The sequence below is a fragment of the Siphateles boraxobius genome, unplaced genomic scaffold (genome assembly GCF_051911475.1).
Source record: "Siphateles boraxobius isolate OS27281-9 unplaced genomic scaffold, OSU_SipBor_1 19, whole genome shotgun sequence".
NCBI classification, from domain to species: Eukaryota; Metazoa; Chordata; class Actinopteri; order Cypriniformes; family Leuciscidae; genus Siphateles; species Siphateles boraxobius.
In genome coordinates, this window is record NW_027508799.1 from 27,714,756 (window position 1) to 27,732,597 (window position 17,842).

The window sequence follows — 17,842 nt, forward strand, 5'->3', positions numbered from 1 at the left end:
CTCACCCAATGCTGTAAAAATACAGAGAGCCATATCAGCTGGTAGTATTTAAGGTTAAAAATAGCTCAAATTAAATATAATGCGTGTTTATTACAAATAACAACTTTGATATAAGTAAAAATATAATACATACGTAATATACTAGTAGGCTACATAAATTTTGAAAAATACTCTCTATAGCTCTTTTTTTATAGCCAACTATAACATGCTATATGGTCATGAAATGGCTTTCTTGAGGTAACTTAGGGCTAAATGTTATGTGACATAATTGTTCTCCAGCTGTTTTATTGACCTCTTTTCGCGGTTGAAAAACACAGATTGATCGAGGAATATACATTTCGGTAAGTTTTAGGCCGCCCTAGTGTATCTTTCAACATTGGTCATTCGTGTTTATTTACTATTAGCTAGAGATGATCGGTTCACCGCTATAGGGATCTGTCATGTCACATTTACAAGCTCCAAAACGGTATTGTTTGCTTTTCGTAAAATTAACAGAATCTGAGAGCTGAGATTTTTTTTATATCATAAGTAACGTGCTCTGTCTTGTCTGTTTCTGTGTCCTCTCTTTGGTGCGCGATTTTTCTGTGCGTGAGACACACACAAGCGCGCTTTCTCTCAGACACACTCACCGACTCAAGCACACACTCCTGGATGCTTTGCATTGATGTGGTACTTTAGAGTTTGACGAACTCCGTTTGTTATAAGTAAATGTTCCAAACAATGATCCAAGCAGCGCGTTCTTGTCTCCCTCCTTCTTTTTACATGAATGCTCGAACGGCTCCGCAAAGGTCAAAACGGAATGGATTAATCTGCGTTATTTTTTTTTAACGCGTTATTTCTTCTCAGATTAATTAATCGAAATTAACGCGTTATTTTGACAGCCCTAATATATATATATATATATATATATATATATATATATATATATATATATATATATATATATATATATATATATATATTAAAGAGAGAGAATATTTTGACCAATTTCATCTATAATAATCTTTGTATTTAGTGATTAAAGTTCTAAAATATTAAACCACTGCTTAAAACTAATTACATAAATGATTTCAGGTAAACACACTGGCTCTTAAAGGTGGGGCGAACGTGCAGGAGTCTGTTTGGAGAATCATGCATGGTCTGTTTACCAACACCTTGGCGAGGAAAGTTAACATGAGGGGATTGAATGGAAAGATTAGCTTCCTACGCCTACAGATACGAGATGTTGTGATTGGTAAGTTGCCATTTATTCCCAATATGTAAGGAGTGAAACAATTTCCTTATGAAATCAATTCCTTGTGAATCCAAAACTCAGGAACTCTGGCAACACGCATGGCATCCAACAAAACAATAAACGTTCTAATCTTGACGGGAAGATCTGGGAGAAAGACCATTTGCTCATCTGTCCCTTCACCAATCCTTAAAGGAACACTCATTTTTTTGAAAATAGGCAAATTTTCCAACTTCCCTAGAGTTAAAAAGTTGAGTTTTACCATTTTCAAATCCATTCAGCCGATCTCCGGGTCTGGTGGTAGCACTTTATAATAGTTAATTTAAATGGAACCATAATCGGAACCGGAAAATTTCTAACAATACTTATGAAGATCCGTATTGTGTAATATATGTTGAATTTTGACATTGAACATCCAACCTTTAAATTAAGTTGACAATAAGTAATAAACAGTATTGAGCATTGAGTAGTTGAGTATTTAAAAGTATTATAATCACCATCTATTATCTAAGTAAGTTACAGAACTGGCAAGTTTGTGTCTGTGCGTTCACTGTTCACAGAGTGAATTTCTGAGCAATGGTAGGTCCTTAATGAACAAATTATGAATATGAAAGTATCGGATTTCCAGAATAATCAAATATCTAAATTAACATACAATTGATTTTTGTGATCAGTTTTTAATTAGTAAGATTGCCTAAATTAAATGATCACTTGAAATTAGAGTCAGATTGAACATGGAGCTAGACTAAAAATGAAATGAAATCCTAAATAATGTAGAAGTGCAAGTAAAAGACAAAATATACATTAAACCTTCGACCAGGCCACTTATTCCTCTTGGGCTGGTGGGTGGATCCTTACAAATATAATTAGTCATTTATACTTTTAATATAAAAAAAATATTTTAATAGATTTTCAAGTTTTAAGATGAATTTTTATATTAATATTTTTTAAATAATAGTTTGAAAGTGGAATTCTTTTTGAAAAACTACACGGTCATGCTGTTTTTAATTTGATTATGTTGTGATACATGGGATTGCAGTTCTTTTTATAAAGCCTTTAATTACACAGTCTTGTACCTTTTGTCTTTTTGTCCAGTTTAAAAAAAAAATCCTTTAAATCAAGTGGAGATTGACCTTACAAAGGTTTTTTTCTCTCTTCTCTCTTCACTTAAATGCTTAAAGCATGAATGGAAAAAACAAATCTGGAACCAGCATGGTTGAGCATGAATTCACTATATTAGAGATTAAGAAAGTGAAGGAGGCAGAGAACATTTTATGTATGCCTCAATACAAGCTCAAGGTTGCATAACAAAAACATACACTGAATTAAAAAAAAGTAAAAATAAACATGATCCTAAATGATCTTTCGCCTGTAGTATTTTTTCGCCTGTAAAATTTTAATTTGAATCTGGGTTCAGGTTTTGATGTAATATTGCATTTTATTCAATATCCACATTACCTGATAATGCATAAGTTAATTATACACCATGTGTGCTTGTGTTTTTCAGCGGCTGTGAGACGTAACCGTCTAACATCTGATGCCACAGAGAAAGACATTGATTCCACCGTTAAAAGATGGCTGTATCTGGCCCCAGACAGAGATGGTGGACGAAAAGAAAGGATGAAGAACAAATTGCATAAGGACAATATGACTGGTTAACAGGCTTTAGGCATGGGTGTTCAGTCCAGAGTTCCCTTTCAGTCGAGAACGTCAGACGTAGTCGACGGTCAACTGAATTGGGATCTCGCTAGAGAGCCTGTCTTCGAGTACTATTGAACGAGCCAATGTAATTGGCGTGCGTGATTCGCATCACACACTCCGCCCCCGCGGCGCGGGTATAAATACGGAAGTGGATGCACGCACTAGTTGCCTTTCGCTTCGGAGCCGATCGTTTGATGTCTCTGAGAGTGCTGTTGTCTACAACGAGCGAGTGTGTCGGTGTTCTTCAGGAAGACTCTCCCAGTGCTGGTGTTCTACACCGCGAGTGCAGCGGTGATCGCGAGCTTTGAGCTCTCAACTGCTGTTTTAACAGCAACAAATTTCTAAATGTTTGTGTGTGTTGATGGCTGGTTAGAGGGCGGAAAAGTGAGTGCTTCACTGTTTCAGTTCTCTGTTCAGTGTTGCCGTGGTCATTCCCCTGTGTGCTCCGGCACTGGTGACGGTCCTATTTTCTGAAAGAGCAACACGGGTGCGTTTGCGTCTTTTTCAAGATGTCATTCCGCCCGTGCGTTTCTGGGTGCGGTCGTTCCCTGTCTCTCTCTGATGGTCACAACTGTTGTGTCACGTGTTTGGGCTTACAGCACGCTGAGACAGCTTTTGTGGACAGCTCGTGTTTTCACTGTGGGAACATGACTGTCGCAGTGTTGAGGGCGAGACTCGCCTTCGTTCGCGGAGAGCGAGTCCCCATTACCATGCCCCACCCTCGGGTGCTGTGTGGGATGGGTGACCGGAGGATAGTGTTGGATGTCCCGCCCGGTAACCATTCCCTGTGGGCTCCTCACTCCTCCCTTCCACTGCAACCACTGGAGCCTCCTGTGTTGTCTGCTGGTCCATCTGTAATGGGTGGGCCAGCGGTTTCACTCGGGGCTCCCCTGGAGGACAGGACGCCGATTGCAGCATCGGAGGGTGAGCTGACTTCTAGAGATGATGACTCGGCTGCATTGTCTCCCTCCGGGAGTTCAATGTCTCCCGAGCCGGATCCAGAATTATCAGCTATGCTGAAACGGGCCGCCGAGGCTGCCGGGCTCGAGTGGAACCTCCACCGTGTCCCGTTCAGTCTCGGTTGGAATCTGGAGTTTGGTATCTTGGGGCGGGCCGCGCTGGTTCTCAGCTCGCCGCCCCAGTGCCTTTCTTTCCCGAAATGCATGGAGAGCTTATCAGGTGGTGAACAGCATCTTTCTCTGCCAGAAACTCCCTGAATAGCTTTTCCCCCTCAGTACCCTTGATGGAGGAACGGTGAAGGGTTGCGAGGTGTCCCTCCATTGGAGCGGTCTGTCGACACAGGTGCACCTGTGTCCGGTGGCCGCTGCCTTTTGGGGGGATCCTCGTCTCCTCCCTAAGGCCTGTGAGGTTTTGTCCGTTCCGACGGGCAGAGCTTACAAAGCCTGTGGGCAAGCCGCTTCCTCTTGCATGCCATGGCGTTGCTGCAGGCTAGGGCACCCATGGCATGCACGAGGGTAATCCAGACCGTGCGCTCATAGGTGAGCACCGCACTGCATCCGACCTCACCCTCCGGGGCACGGGTGTCGTAGCGTGCGTGATCGGTCAGGCGATGTCCACCTTCGTGGTCCAGTATCGCCTTCGTTGGCTCAGCCTGGTTGGTATGGCGGATGCGGACAAGGTTCGGTTCCTGGTCTCCCCAATTTCCCAGGTTGGGCTGGTCGGCGACGCGGTGGAGAACTGCATCCAACAGTTCTCTGCCGCTCAAGCGCAGACGGAGGTCATCCGGCACATCCTGCCCCGGTGGCCAGCTGCTGCCTCCACCCGCCGCCGGTGGCAGCTCCTCCGCCTGCTCGTCGCCGTGGGCGTTCCCCGGCCGCCGCTCCTGCTGGCCCTCCGCAGCAGCCTCGACCCAGGCTTTAGCATGGAGCCGGCCGCAGTAGAGACGCCCAGTCCGCTCCAGGCGCTGCCAAGCCAGGTGGCAAGCGACAGCGAAAGCATTCCGGAGCAGGCCGCCCAGGAATGGAGGAGATGCTCTTGGAGTAGCACGATCACTCCCTCCCCCCGGGTGAGGGCCGGGTGGAGCCTTTTGTTTGTGTGTGTGTCTGTTCCGCCGCTGGCTCCCTAAAAAAAAAAAAAAAAAAAAGCGGAGCAAGCGGTACCCACACTTAAAAGAGAGAGCAATTTCATCTGTTCCTGGGTCCCAAGAGGGCCAGTCTGGCGGGTGTGACCCTGTATAGCCTTACACCCCTCAGCTCCCCCTTGGTCGCCAGCAGGCAGCTTGGTGCGTTCGAGGACCCGGTCATCCGCCTTCTCACGCGCCCCCTGCCGCTTGTGGAGACAGGTAAGTGTTGCACAGCACACTTACACCACTCTCTCTACTTTGCTGCCTCACCTCAGCCTCGGCTACCCCGCTCAAGTCAGTGATAGTCATCACATTAGGTGTTGAGCAGACGTGCTCCTGAAAATTCAGTGATATTCATCCCACCGAGTGTTGAGCAGTGCTCCTGACTTGTGCGTGTTTATCTTATCCTGCTGGCGAAGGATTTGATATAGCCGCCCTCCAGCCGGTACGAAGGCCAGTCGAAAACTCGCTCTTCGTGCTACTAGGTGGTGAGTCGTGACCATCTTGGCCCAAGATTGGTCTGCAGCTTTGACCTGAAAGACATGTGCTTCAGATCTCTACCCCCCGCACCGTCTAACGGTGGAGTATCAGTACAGTGTCCTTCCCCTCGAGTGCTCCAGAGCCCGTTGGGTCTTCAGGTCAACTGGAAGAGAGTAATCTCGCCCACGGGCTGAGTATCTCTTTTTCAGTTTTGGAGAGGTACTCGGTCTAACATGTCTCTCCAATGAGAATGTGTTCAGCTGGTGTTGAAGTGAGAAAGGGTCCCACTGAAAGAACTTTCAGAGGCTCCTGCGGTATATGGTAGTCGCAGCCTTTGGCTTCCTCCATATGTGACCGCTTCAGCGCTAGCTTCACGATCGGGTCCCGAGGTGACCGTGGCAGAGCAGCTCACCCTGTGTGACTATAGTTCATCCCGGTCTGCTGCCAAACCCTCTTCAACAGAGGGGCCATGTACAAAGGGCGTGTTTTAACGGGGGCCTGGGCAACCCCCGACTACACGGGCATTCGTGCCTCTAGTTGTTAGACATCGCGACCGTTGCGCAAGCTTCCACGGCATGTCACAAACTCACCCGTCACCTCCTCCTTGGAGTCAGACGCTTCTGAGGGCGCCTTGTTCCACTCCTCCCGCTTACTCAATCGTGCCGCCATCGAGCCTCACGACAGTTATAGCCAGGGCAAGTGGAGACTCCATCCCCTGGGTCCGGCTGGGTCATGACCATTCCGGGGCCGCTCAGTTGCCCCCCCGGTTTTATTTTTCCGCCAGTGTTTGGGTAAACCTGTTTTGGTTTTGGGTCTCAGCTGCCCCAGGGGCCCGCAGAAATGCGTTCAACCCCAGTGAGCCTTCTAAAAGTGACTGCGACTCATGGTCGCCTTGCGCCTGCTCAAGTCAGTGAAATCATCACTCTTCATGTTGAGCAGAATTGCTCCTGAAACTCAGTGAAGTTCATCGCATTCAGGTGTTGAGCAGCAATGCTCCTGTAGCTCAGTGAGTTCATCACAGGTAGCTCAGTGAATTCGTCACACGCAGTGTTGAGCAGAAATGCTCCTGAAGCTCAGTGAGTTTATCACACTCAGGTGTTGAGCAGTAATGCTCCTGAAGCTCAGTGAACTTGTCACACTCAAGTGCTGAGCAGAAATGCTCCTGTCGCTCAGTGAAGTTCGTCGCACTCAAGTGTTGAGCGGAAATGCTCCTGAAGCTCGGTGAGTTTATCACACTCAGGTGTTGAGCAGGAATGCTCCTGAAGCTCAGTGAACTTGTCACACCCAAGTGCTGAGCAGAAAACGCTCCTGAAGCCCAGTGATCTTCACAGGTTGTGTTGAGCAATGCTCCTGTCTTTTGCGCCCGTCGCTTGCACCTACGTGCCAAGTCAGGAGAGGAACAGGTCTTCATAGTTGCCCCTTATTGGCCCAACTAGACCTGGTTCCCATCAACAGCCTTCCTGACTTCCCCTGAAAACTCTTCGGGGACGGGGCACGATGGCACACGCGTTCTTCCCCCAGAGATTCCGGGCGATCTGACATCTGAACGTGGAGGTTCAAGGTGGCTATCACAAGAACAAGTGATAGTTACCATCACTTCTGCGAGCACCCCCTAGAATTGGGTAGCGTGCTTACGCCTTTAGAAGTGGAACCTAGTCGTTGAGTGCGTCTTCTCTCCAGAGGAGATCCTGAAAGCTTTCGATCACTTCAGTGCTCTCTTTCCTGCAAAATGAGTTGCAGTAGGCTGTTTTCCTTCACCCTCAAAATGATGTTGCCTCTGTGTTTAAACGACGCTCATCGTGTTGCAGAAGTATGCAGAAGCACGTTCTGATCGTCAGGTTCCTGAGGAACAAGGTTTTGTAAATCCTTGTGTCCCTCTTTATCCTCTTGGGCCTTGTCCCTGGTGCGACTGCACTGCAGAGACCGCCCCTGAGCCACTGCAGGCAGTGAGTTAAAAAATCTGTTATATCAGTTCTCCTGCTCGCTTGGTCTCTACTAGAGGGTAGGGACTTGCTCGCTTTCGGTCAACGTATTGTGCCTGGAGTCTGGGCCGGCTAACTCTCACAAGCTGAGACCCCGGCTCGGATTGTGCCCAAGGTTCCTACCTCTCCCGTAATAAAAGCAGGTGGTGAGCCTGCAAGCGCTGCCCTGGAGGAGGCAGATCCAGCCCTGGCTTCTCTGTCCGTTCGCTTGGACGTGTACAGAATGCAAGTCATAGACCTCAGACCAGCTCTACAAATATCTGTTGGAATTCAGCAGAGAGGGAATGCTGTTTCCATGCAAAGTTGCACTTAGTGCTTGCCTTCATTTCGGCAAAGATCCGAGATGCAACATGCCCACTTAGGTGTTGAGGTCCTCTATGATGAGTGTAAAGTGCTCCGCCTGGGCGTTGACGATATGCTTTGCTAAAACAGATTCTAGAGTTGGGGGCTGGACGACACCTAGTTGAACCGCTGCTTCCCGTGGGCTCCCTTCTCATGAAGCCAGTTTCACCGTGAGCCCGGTTCAAGTGTCGGCTTGCTGCGCCATTCCCCTCCTATGGACTGGATACGCGCGCCTTTCTACTCCAGTTGAGTTCCCTTAAAATTGAACCCTGTTGAGTTCCTCCACACCCCTCCGACGTCGGACGTGCGGAACGTCTGGTGTTAGGCCTACCACTCGTAAGCAGTGTGGAACCTGTGTTAGGCTGGGTCCATATGTTGCGGTCCCTTCGGCGACCCCATATGTGTATTCTTCCACGATACGGCTCCCTGCGGTGAGCCCGTGTCTTCCCTCGGCAGAGTCTCTCTCCCGTCACTGTCCGGTGTCTCTCCCCCCGTCTTAGGCTGGAGCTACCCCAGTGACATTCCATATGTTAGACTGCCCGGTTTCCGCCCAGTTCATATGCGTATTCTCCACGTTACCTCCCTCTGGGTTGGATGTGGCTTCCGCAGCGTCCCTTCCTTCCAATGTACGGGGAACGCTTTCCCAGTGGTCCTGTAGGAACAGCAGTGACTTCCCTGGCCTAAGCCCTGTCCTTCCCCGCCTTAAGTTTGCGGGGGCATCAGGAGGCTTTGGTTTAGGCACTGGAAGGTGGCAGCGTTAGTGGCGTGTTCAAAGGGTGATCCCAATTCAGTCGACCGTCGACTACGTCTGACGTTCTCGACTGAAAGGGAACGTCCTGGTTGCGTATGCTGAACAAGAAGTTCAACTTGTTCAGTGACAGAATCATGACTGTTTCAGAGTCATTTGAAGAGTGCTACTTGTTCCTTGCCATAAACGTGGACGAAGTGTTTTGTGAAGTGAAACTTGTTGATGACTAGAATCATGTTCTAGTGTTAAATGTTTAGTGAATCTTGTTCGTGACCAGAAACATGGACGTTCTAGCATTAGGCAAAGCAATGAAACTTGATGACAAGAAACATGGATGATCAAGTAACATTTAAAGTGAAACGTCATGGAAAACTTAAAAAAAAACGGCACTTGTTTTATTTTTGTTTTTATTAATTTTTTGCTGAACTTAGAGAGGAGAGCAATTTTAGATAGTTGTTTGTACAACTGAAAAATGTCAGATGCCAATGCTTTGATGTTTAACAAAAATAAATATTTGTTCAGAATACTGTCTTGTTGTTACTATTTATCTGGGAGGGGTGTGTAAGTGGCTTGGTTATGGTGGTGTTGAGGCTTACATGGAACTCATCTGGTCCAGACCATAAAAGGGCCAGCTATGGTCATACAGGTGGCTGAGATATGGATCTGTCATGGCCCACCTGTGGCCCATATTGTGGATCTGTCATGGCCCACCTGTGGCCCATATTGTGGATCTGTCATGCCCCATCTGTGGCCCATATTGTGGATCTGTCATGGCCCACCTGTGGCCCATATTGTGGCTGCCAGGTTTAGTTCACCTGTGTTTCAGTCTCCGGTGTGGCTCAGTTCTGGCCTTTCTGCTTAAATACTGGTGTTGATATGGTTTACTTAAGGTTATGTTTTGGTTCAAATGTTACATTTTGATCTGGGCCAGTTATGGGTAATTAACTTGGCTGAGACTTGGTCCAGTTATGGCTAGGGGTGTAACGAGACGCTTACTCCACGAGACGAGACACATCACGAGATTGGGTTCACGAGAACGAGACAAGACGAGATTTTTACACAATTTTAAGAAATCCTCAATGATGAAATATATGAATAGAAAATAGTCTTTTATTCAACTGAAAATCACAAAATGCAAAACAATTTAGGTGCATTTTGAAATCAACTTGTAATGAATGTTATTTTACTTATATTTTAATGAATTCTATTTTAATGAATTCTATGCAGCAAAAGGACATGCAAACACTGCAAAATATTTTGCTATAAACTCTAACAACTGGCTTCTCCCTTGTGCGATTCCACATGAGAAATCTAACTCCTTTCCACAAATCGAACATAAAAAATAATTATATAAAAAAATAAAATGAAAAAAATATAAAACAGTATAAATAAAATAAATATATAGTAACAGAAATACACTTTAAATGCAAACAGTAAGTGTATCCATAATCAAAGTACTGCTCTCTCAAAGCTACAAGTGCAAACAGAAACAAAATTTTCCTTCAAGCATGAAAAAGAGATAAATTAACTACACAGAACAGCCTAAGATATGGTCATGTTCTTTTTCAAGAATACAAGCATGTCGACCTTTTCTGGCAGCAGTTGAGACCTTTGGGCAGTAACTATGTCTCCTGCAGAAGAAAAAACACGCTCACTTGGAACAGAGGTAGCAGGGATTGAAAGGTATGCTTTGGCAAGTGGAGACAGCAAAGGAAATTTAAATCTGTTTTCTCTCCACCACTTCAGAGGGCAGCAACTGAGAGGGATAGTGGCCTCTCTTCTGTAGAGATCAATTTCCTTCTCAGTCCCTCTGCTGGACTTGTCTGTCTTAGAGAAAGAGTCCCCTAGTAGAACCTCAAGCGCTGTCTTCTTGGAAGCAGGTTCTCCCTCTTCTGACTCGACTCCCAGAGCCTCCTCTCCTCCATGTGTGGAACAGTGAGCTGCTGCCTCTTCTCTCCTCTCTGTACTCTTCTCACCTGTGGTCTTTAAACAGCAGAAACACTGGCTTTAAGCTTAAGCAGCAAATCAGTCCCCCCTCTCCCTCTAAACACAAACACACCCAAGTCTGATGCTGTCATGTTTCTAATACACACACACACGCGCGCGCACACACACACACACACACACACACACACTTTGCAAATATCATTAAACATTTTCAGTTGGTACTGGGAACATAAATCTAGTAGGAAAAAAAAATCACACACACTTCCACACTTACAAACGGAGTAAAGCAATTCAAATTGATGTACCTGATTTTGCTGCAATTGTTCTGCCTTTTTCTGCACCCTCAGGAAGACAGACTCGCGTTGGTCGTGGTCTAGCTGCGGTAGAGTATGGAATCTAGGGTCCAGCGCAGTGCTCTCTAACAGAAAATTGTATGCATCTCCGCTGTATCTCCCAGAAATATTACTGAGGATTGCTCTTTTTGTGTCTGCCACGGTGGGGGAATCGCCGTCATTTGGCGCCATGTTCTGTTCAATCATGCTCTTCAGTGGCACAATGAGAGACACTGTGGGGCTCTTCTCCTCACATACGACTGTGGTGGCTGTCTTTAAAGGGTTCAGCAGCTTCACAAGGTCTTCGGCATTCAAAATATCGCTGCTGTCCAGAGTATCAATGTTACGGGCACTTTGTCTCATCTCAGGGCTGGTAAGAGCTGCTGATATGGCAGCTTGCTGCTCCAGGTAACGAACCAGCATATCTAAAGTGCTATTCCATCGGGTGGTAACGTCCATGATTAATTTGTGCGGTGGCAGTTGTAGCAGCTTCTGTTTTGAGATGAATAACGCGGCAGCCGTTGAACTCCGGTGAAAAAAAGCTGTTACTCGTCTTACTCGCCCAAGCAACCGAGTGACGCGCGCAACACCGAGGCCAGCCTGGGTAGCGAGGTTTAGCGTGTGTGCAAAGCACTTGATGTGCGGCTCTAATCCTGCCTCACGCACAGCCACTTCCATATTACGGGCATTGTCAGTCACAACTGCAATGCTATGGTTTGGTTTATTAATCTCCCAGTCAGCGACAGCTGCTTGTAAAACTTCAGCAATGTTTGCCCCTGTATGTGACTCAAAAAGTGGGCGAGTCTGCAGTACAAAATTGACTATTTCCCAGTCGCTGTTGATTATATGGGCTGTAATTGTGATATAACTCTGCGTACACCTAGAAGTCCAACCATCAGTCGTAATGGCGATGCTTTCTGCCTCTTTCAGAATCTGTACAACATTGACTTTGGCTTCTTTGTAGAGGTTTGGGACCACAGTGTGAGAAAAATGCGTGCGTGATGGGATTGTGTACCTCGGTTCCAGTGTGTGGAGTAGTCGCCGAAATCCCAGATTTTCCACCACAGAAAATGGCCTCAAATCAGCTGCAATGAAAACTCCGATGTCTCTCGTTATTGCCGTGGCTTTTGCACTTGACGGTGGCAGAGATGAAAAGGCATTTAGAGTTGTTTGCCCTTTTAATGTTTTCGTCACAGGTGTCGCTAGTTTTAGTAGAGCGCTGTGGTGGTTCTGTATGTGTTTTTGCATAGTGCTCCTGTTAGCCGCGGTGTACGGCATTGTTTTCTTACAATGTTTACATATTGTGTTCGTCTTGTCTGTCACTTTTTTGCCGTTTCTTATTTCCACAGGAAAACCAAAATGTTGCCACACAAATGATCTAAAAGTGGCAGGGGGATCTTCAATACGAAGTTCACCCTCAGGCTCCATCACACTGACAACTCACGAGACAACTTTTCACCTCGACGAGAAATCTCGTGGCGTTTTAGTCTCGCGAGATCTCGTAAAACGAGATCTCGTTACACCCCTAGTTATGGCCCATGTGTGGCCCTTGTCTGGAATCCAGACCTGGTCCACACTAGGACCGTCATTCATTGCGGTATGTGGGCCAAGCAAAAGCTGGTTGTGTGGGCCGGAGCTGGGCCAGAGAAAAATTGCTATGTGGGCAGTAGCCTATTCGTATTGGTACGGGCGTCACGGTTCGGTGCACGAATTTACACGTAGAATACACGGTATACAAATAAATAAAACTCTAAATAGCGATAAAATTCGCTCAATTCGCGTTTGGTATGAACGCAGCATATTGAACAGACTGCAATGTCAATATTGCAATGCTGGACTGTGTGTGTACGCGCGCGAGAGAGGGAGAAGCGCGGGCGCGATCGAACTGTGTGCGTGAGAGAGAGAGAGAGAGAGAGAGAGAGAGAGAGAGAGAGAGAGAGAGAGAGAGGTGCGGGCGCGATCAAACTGTGTGTGTGTGTGTGTGTGTGAGAGAGAGAGAGAGAGAGAGAGGCGCGGGCGCGATCGAACAGTAGAAACAAAAACATACTCCGTAAACATATAATGCAAACTGCAAAGTGTTTACATATATTTGTGTACACTCGCAATAAAACACAACATTGTGCTTTTGTCACACTCTCTTGTCAAACTGTAACCTACAACTGTCACCCAACCAAAATCGCACACACACACACACACACACACACACACACACACACACACACACACACACACACACACACACACACACACAGTTTTACTTTTAAATTACACATTCTACATTGATTAAAAAAAGAAAATCAAATGTGGTTTTTAATGGTAGCCTAGTATTATTTTATACAGAAATCAATTATTTATAATTCAGATGAGAATAAAGTTAGGGTTAATTAAAATTAAGAAAAATATATTGATCTGAAATATGGCAAATTAATTTTAAATTCATTCAAACATACCAAACATATTGCAAGGTCTTTGTCTTTTTATTAATTTAATTAATAAACTAATTAAATTATATAAAACTATTGTCAGTGCACTACAAATAAACTGGTTCTATGCCTTTATTAATAAAACTTATTTAACAAATACAAGGCTTAAGACATTTATAAAAATGCCTTCTGCATTTTTGTTTTGCTTTTCACTCCATTGTACCGAATTCGTACCGAACCGTGGTGTCTGAACCGAGGTATGAACCGAACCGTGACTTCTGTGTACCGTTCCACCCCTAATACAAGGATAACCAGAGGTTTTCACATATGGACTTTTGCAGGCTAGAGTAGTTGAAGAAAGTAGCTGGAGCTTAACCATTAAGGCTAAAAGTCCCTGGACACAATTATTGTACATTTTTTTTTTATATTTTCATTTTGCTTGTTATAATTTTACTTTTTAAAAGATGCACGGTTTTGTTTTGTTTGAACACTGCACTGGGCATATTCCTGTTGTGAATTAAAAACCTTTGTAGTGTGTAAGGGCATGATTAAACAATAATACGTTGTATTTGTGTTTGTTTTGGTAAAGCAATTCACATATAGGGATTCCCACCGTCTGCCCCTGCCACCCTGCCAAGACCTCTTGCCACCCCTTTGCCCCCGCATGTAAAATTTTCTAGATCCGCCACTGATTACTTATGCATATATTGTTAATATTTTACAAAAGTCAAACTCAAATACAGTTACGGGGTTTTGACCAGCGAATGTGTGCAAATGTGCATTTTGTCCGTCATTAAAACGGTGCCGGCGGCATCACATTACATTTTCATCAACGGCTTAAGTTTGTTGTAGCTATATAGGCGCTCAGTTTTTCCTGTTGTAAAATACATTTGGCCAAAATTGCATTTTATAAAAGATGAAATGCTACTGTATGCACAGGCTATTTAAGTGTAGGCTATGTATTGGCTATTACTAGATGGCAAATTCTAGCCTAGACCTCTCTCTCAGGTCCCACATGTCTCAGTCAGACATCAAATAAATAAAATATGAGCTTTTATAGACAAAGTACTTTGTTCAGTACTTATTCAAACAACAAGATCTTTATTTACCCTTGCAACACTTCGTTCAACTGCTGTCTGCGGTGCGGCTGCTGCGGAGCTTCAGTTCATTCAGTCACGATAGAGGGGGCGGAGTTATCAGGTTTACTGACAGTTTGAGGATCGAACAAGATTTACACAAGCTCTTTTTAAGAACTTTTGGCTAAATATTTTTAAAAACAGACAGACAGACGTAAAGCGTGACAAATAGCATTGATTTATTGAAGAAGAAAAAAAACACCACCACCACTAAAACAAAAAAGGGCACTTTAAGAGCAAAAAGGGCATGTGCTCTGCACAGGTTGAGCCCTACCTGTGCACGTGCCTGCGTCTCTGTAAGGTAGATGAGGATTCCCGTTCAGTTAAAGGACCAAACAGTTTCTGTCAAAATATTTAATGTAAGTAGAGTTCAGTGTTTAACTTGATTCCTTCTCCTTTCAGATTTCTTACTGGTTTTATTTATTTATTTGCTGGGTCTAAAGCTTTACTAGGTTTAGTTTGTTTTTGTTTACTATTTCCTCTGTACTTATATCTTTGTTTTGAGTTAATTATTCAATTGTAAAGTTGTTCACATAAAAATAATATTCAAGATGCTGCTGGCACCATTTTATTTTATCCTTTAATGTGCTTTCATATGATCTATTTTTTTGCATAATTATTATACATGAATTTTTAATTACCTCATATTAATTGAGGAAAAATAGAAAAAATAATGTCATATTGCAGAACCAGTGAACTGCAAAGAATACTCGCATATAAACTTCTATGCATATAAACACCTATAAACACTCGGACATACATATACACTCGCTGCACGCAGACACACACCTATAAACACTCGCACATACAGGTGCTGTCATATAATTAGAATATCATCAAGTTGATTTATTTCAGTAATTCCTTTCAAAAAGTGAAACTTGAATATTATATTCATTCATTACACACAGACTGATATACTTCAAATGTTTATTTCATTGAATTGTGATGATTAAAACTGACAACTAATGAAAATCCCAAATTCAGTATCTCCGATAATTACAATATTACTTAAGAGCAATGCAAAGAAAGGATTTTTAGAAATGTTGGCCAACGGAAAAGTATGAACATGAAAAGTATGAGCATGTACAGCACTCAATACTTAGTTGGGACTCCTTTTGCCTGAATTACTGCAGCAATGCAGGTTTTTTTACAGTCTATGGAATTCTCCCGATTCTCTCGATTACCCACCCCGGGCCTGCATGGATATGCGAGTAATTTATAGGTGTATATGCACGTGTGTTATGTATGTATTGATAAGCGAAGTTTGATGTAAATCCTATACGTGGCGCTTCATTATTGTGTCATTCTCATCTCTTACAAACCACATCCTTTATCACTGAGATGAATCGGTAATCTTACTATATCCTAAAGCAGCAGATCGCTGCTCATATGCTCAGGTGTGTGTGTAGGTGTGTGTGTGTGTTCACATGCTACATCTGCACGATTTTGCTTCTGGTGGATTGCAGATGGACATCTGTTTTAATTGCCTTACAGAAGGCCAAATATGTATCTAACTTGAATCAGTTTTTTTCTTTAATTTTTCTTTAATTACTTAGTCTAAAATCATGTCATTATTGCCTTATCTTAATTTATTGTTGATAAATCCACGTTTTGTCACTTAGAATGGTTGTTAACTTAAATTCTCAATTTCCCCATCACTCAGCCCTCAATCAATCAATCTATCAATCATATTGGTGACTGTTGTAGGACATAAATTGTTTAATATCAGGCTTACCAAATTTCTGTTCGACCGAAAACAATCAAACAGAATTTTATTAAGAGAAAAAACTGAACAATTTCGGTTCCAGAAAGAGTTCAAATTTAAAGATGCTCTCTCCTGCCGTAAAACCAGAACAAAACGCTTATCATCTCGTTTCTGGAATATGTGTTTTGCTGCCATCTATTATTGCAGTATTAAATGCACATTGTCCGCAGGTCTTTAAAATAAGTAATGTTTTGCTGCCATCTTGTGTGTGCTACATTTAGTGCACATGCCCGTGGCTGGTAATTTGCTGTAGTGAATGATATGCTATAGTGAACATGTTTTAACAGTTTAAAAACTTATTTTCTTAGAATAAACATCATATTAAATTGAGGATTTATAAAATGAATAATACAAATAATAAAAACTATACCAGAATGGGTAAAATTGACACAAATTTGTGTGTGTGTGTGTGTGTGTGTGTGTGTGTGTGTGTGTGTGTGTGTGTGCGTCCATTCTGAAGTGTCTCAATATGGAGGAGGAGTTCTTTTCAGCACTGACTTTCTTTTCGATATATATGGTGAACATCAGAAAAGCCTCCTCTGATTTGTCAGTGATTATGTTTGATGATTTCCTCTGTTGTGTCTAATAAGGTAACAGTGAGTGTCATTGGCAGCTGTGAGAGTCTCTCTCTCTTTAGGGGACTGACAGGAGCCAGTTTCTTCAGTGTGTTTGAGGGAGCAGAGGATAAACTTCGTTGCGTTCTGAGATGATGAAATAGAGCTGAAAGAGATTATGGGGAGATGTTTGATGATGATATTTCTGCTAAAACTCATCACCACTGGTAGATTTATAAGTCAAGCCGAGGAGGAAAATAATATATATATATATATATATATATATATATATATATATATATATATATATATATATATATATATATATGCCATATAATCTATATTTTGTGCATTTAGTAATATTTATCAGAGATTATTTTAAATCTAGTTTTTCCCTCTTTCTCTTGGTTTGCTATTCATCTGTTGCACTAATAGATAGTGTGAATGTGAGGTTGGTTGGTGGTCACAGTCGCTGTGCTGGTAGAGTGGAGGTTCTTCATAGAGGTCAGTGGGGAACAGTGTGTGGAGATGACTGGGATTTGGCTGATGCTGCAGTGGTGTGTAGAGAGCTGGACTGTGGAGAACCTGTAGATGCTCTGGGTGATGCTCATTTTGGACTGGGGTCAAAACCATTTTGGATGAAAAATGCAGTATGTACTGGATCAGAGTCTACACTTAAGAAATGTTCTACAACCAACTGATCTTGATGTGTGTCTTGATAAGAAATGTTCTACAACCAACTGATCTTGATGTGTGTCTTGATAAGAGCGCTCAAGTCATTTTTTCATTTAAGCTAAAGCTACAAAACCTGTCTTAATGTACAAAACAATTGCTCCAAAATCAGTCATAATTTCATTTTTTGGGACCATTTTCCAGCTTCTTTTTGACAGCACAAACTGTTAAGGTCAGACTGTAATAATCAGAGACCTCGTTAAAAATCAAATTTAGAAGCTGGTTTCTAACTCTACATTCATTCATAGACATTGTTGACATAAAAATGTTGAAATGTGGGCAGTCATGTAATGCATTTGGATTTTTACAGTAACAATAACTAAACACTGTTTTGTATATGAGCTGTGTTTGTAGGTTACTTTCAAGTCCTTTTGGACTGGGCAACA

At 43.4% G+C, this 17,842-nt stretch overlaps 1 protein-coding gene and 1 long non-coding RNA gene across 2 annotated transcripts in view; both read left to right on the top strand.

Annotated features, from left to right (window-relative positions):
• Positions 1-17,842, top strand: part of LOC143742041 (scavenger receptor cysteine-rich type 1 protein M130-like) — a 95,944-nt gene that overhangs the window by 30,580 nt on the left and 47,522 nt on the right. The gene's annotated exons all lie outside the window — the stretch shown is intronic.
• Positions 1,160-9,091, top strand: LOC143742065 (uncharacterized). The gene is made up of 2 exons (XR_013205339.1): positions 1,160-1,234; positions 2,739-9,091. It is a non-coding gene; the product is annotated as an uncharacterized LOC143742065 (long non-coding RNA).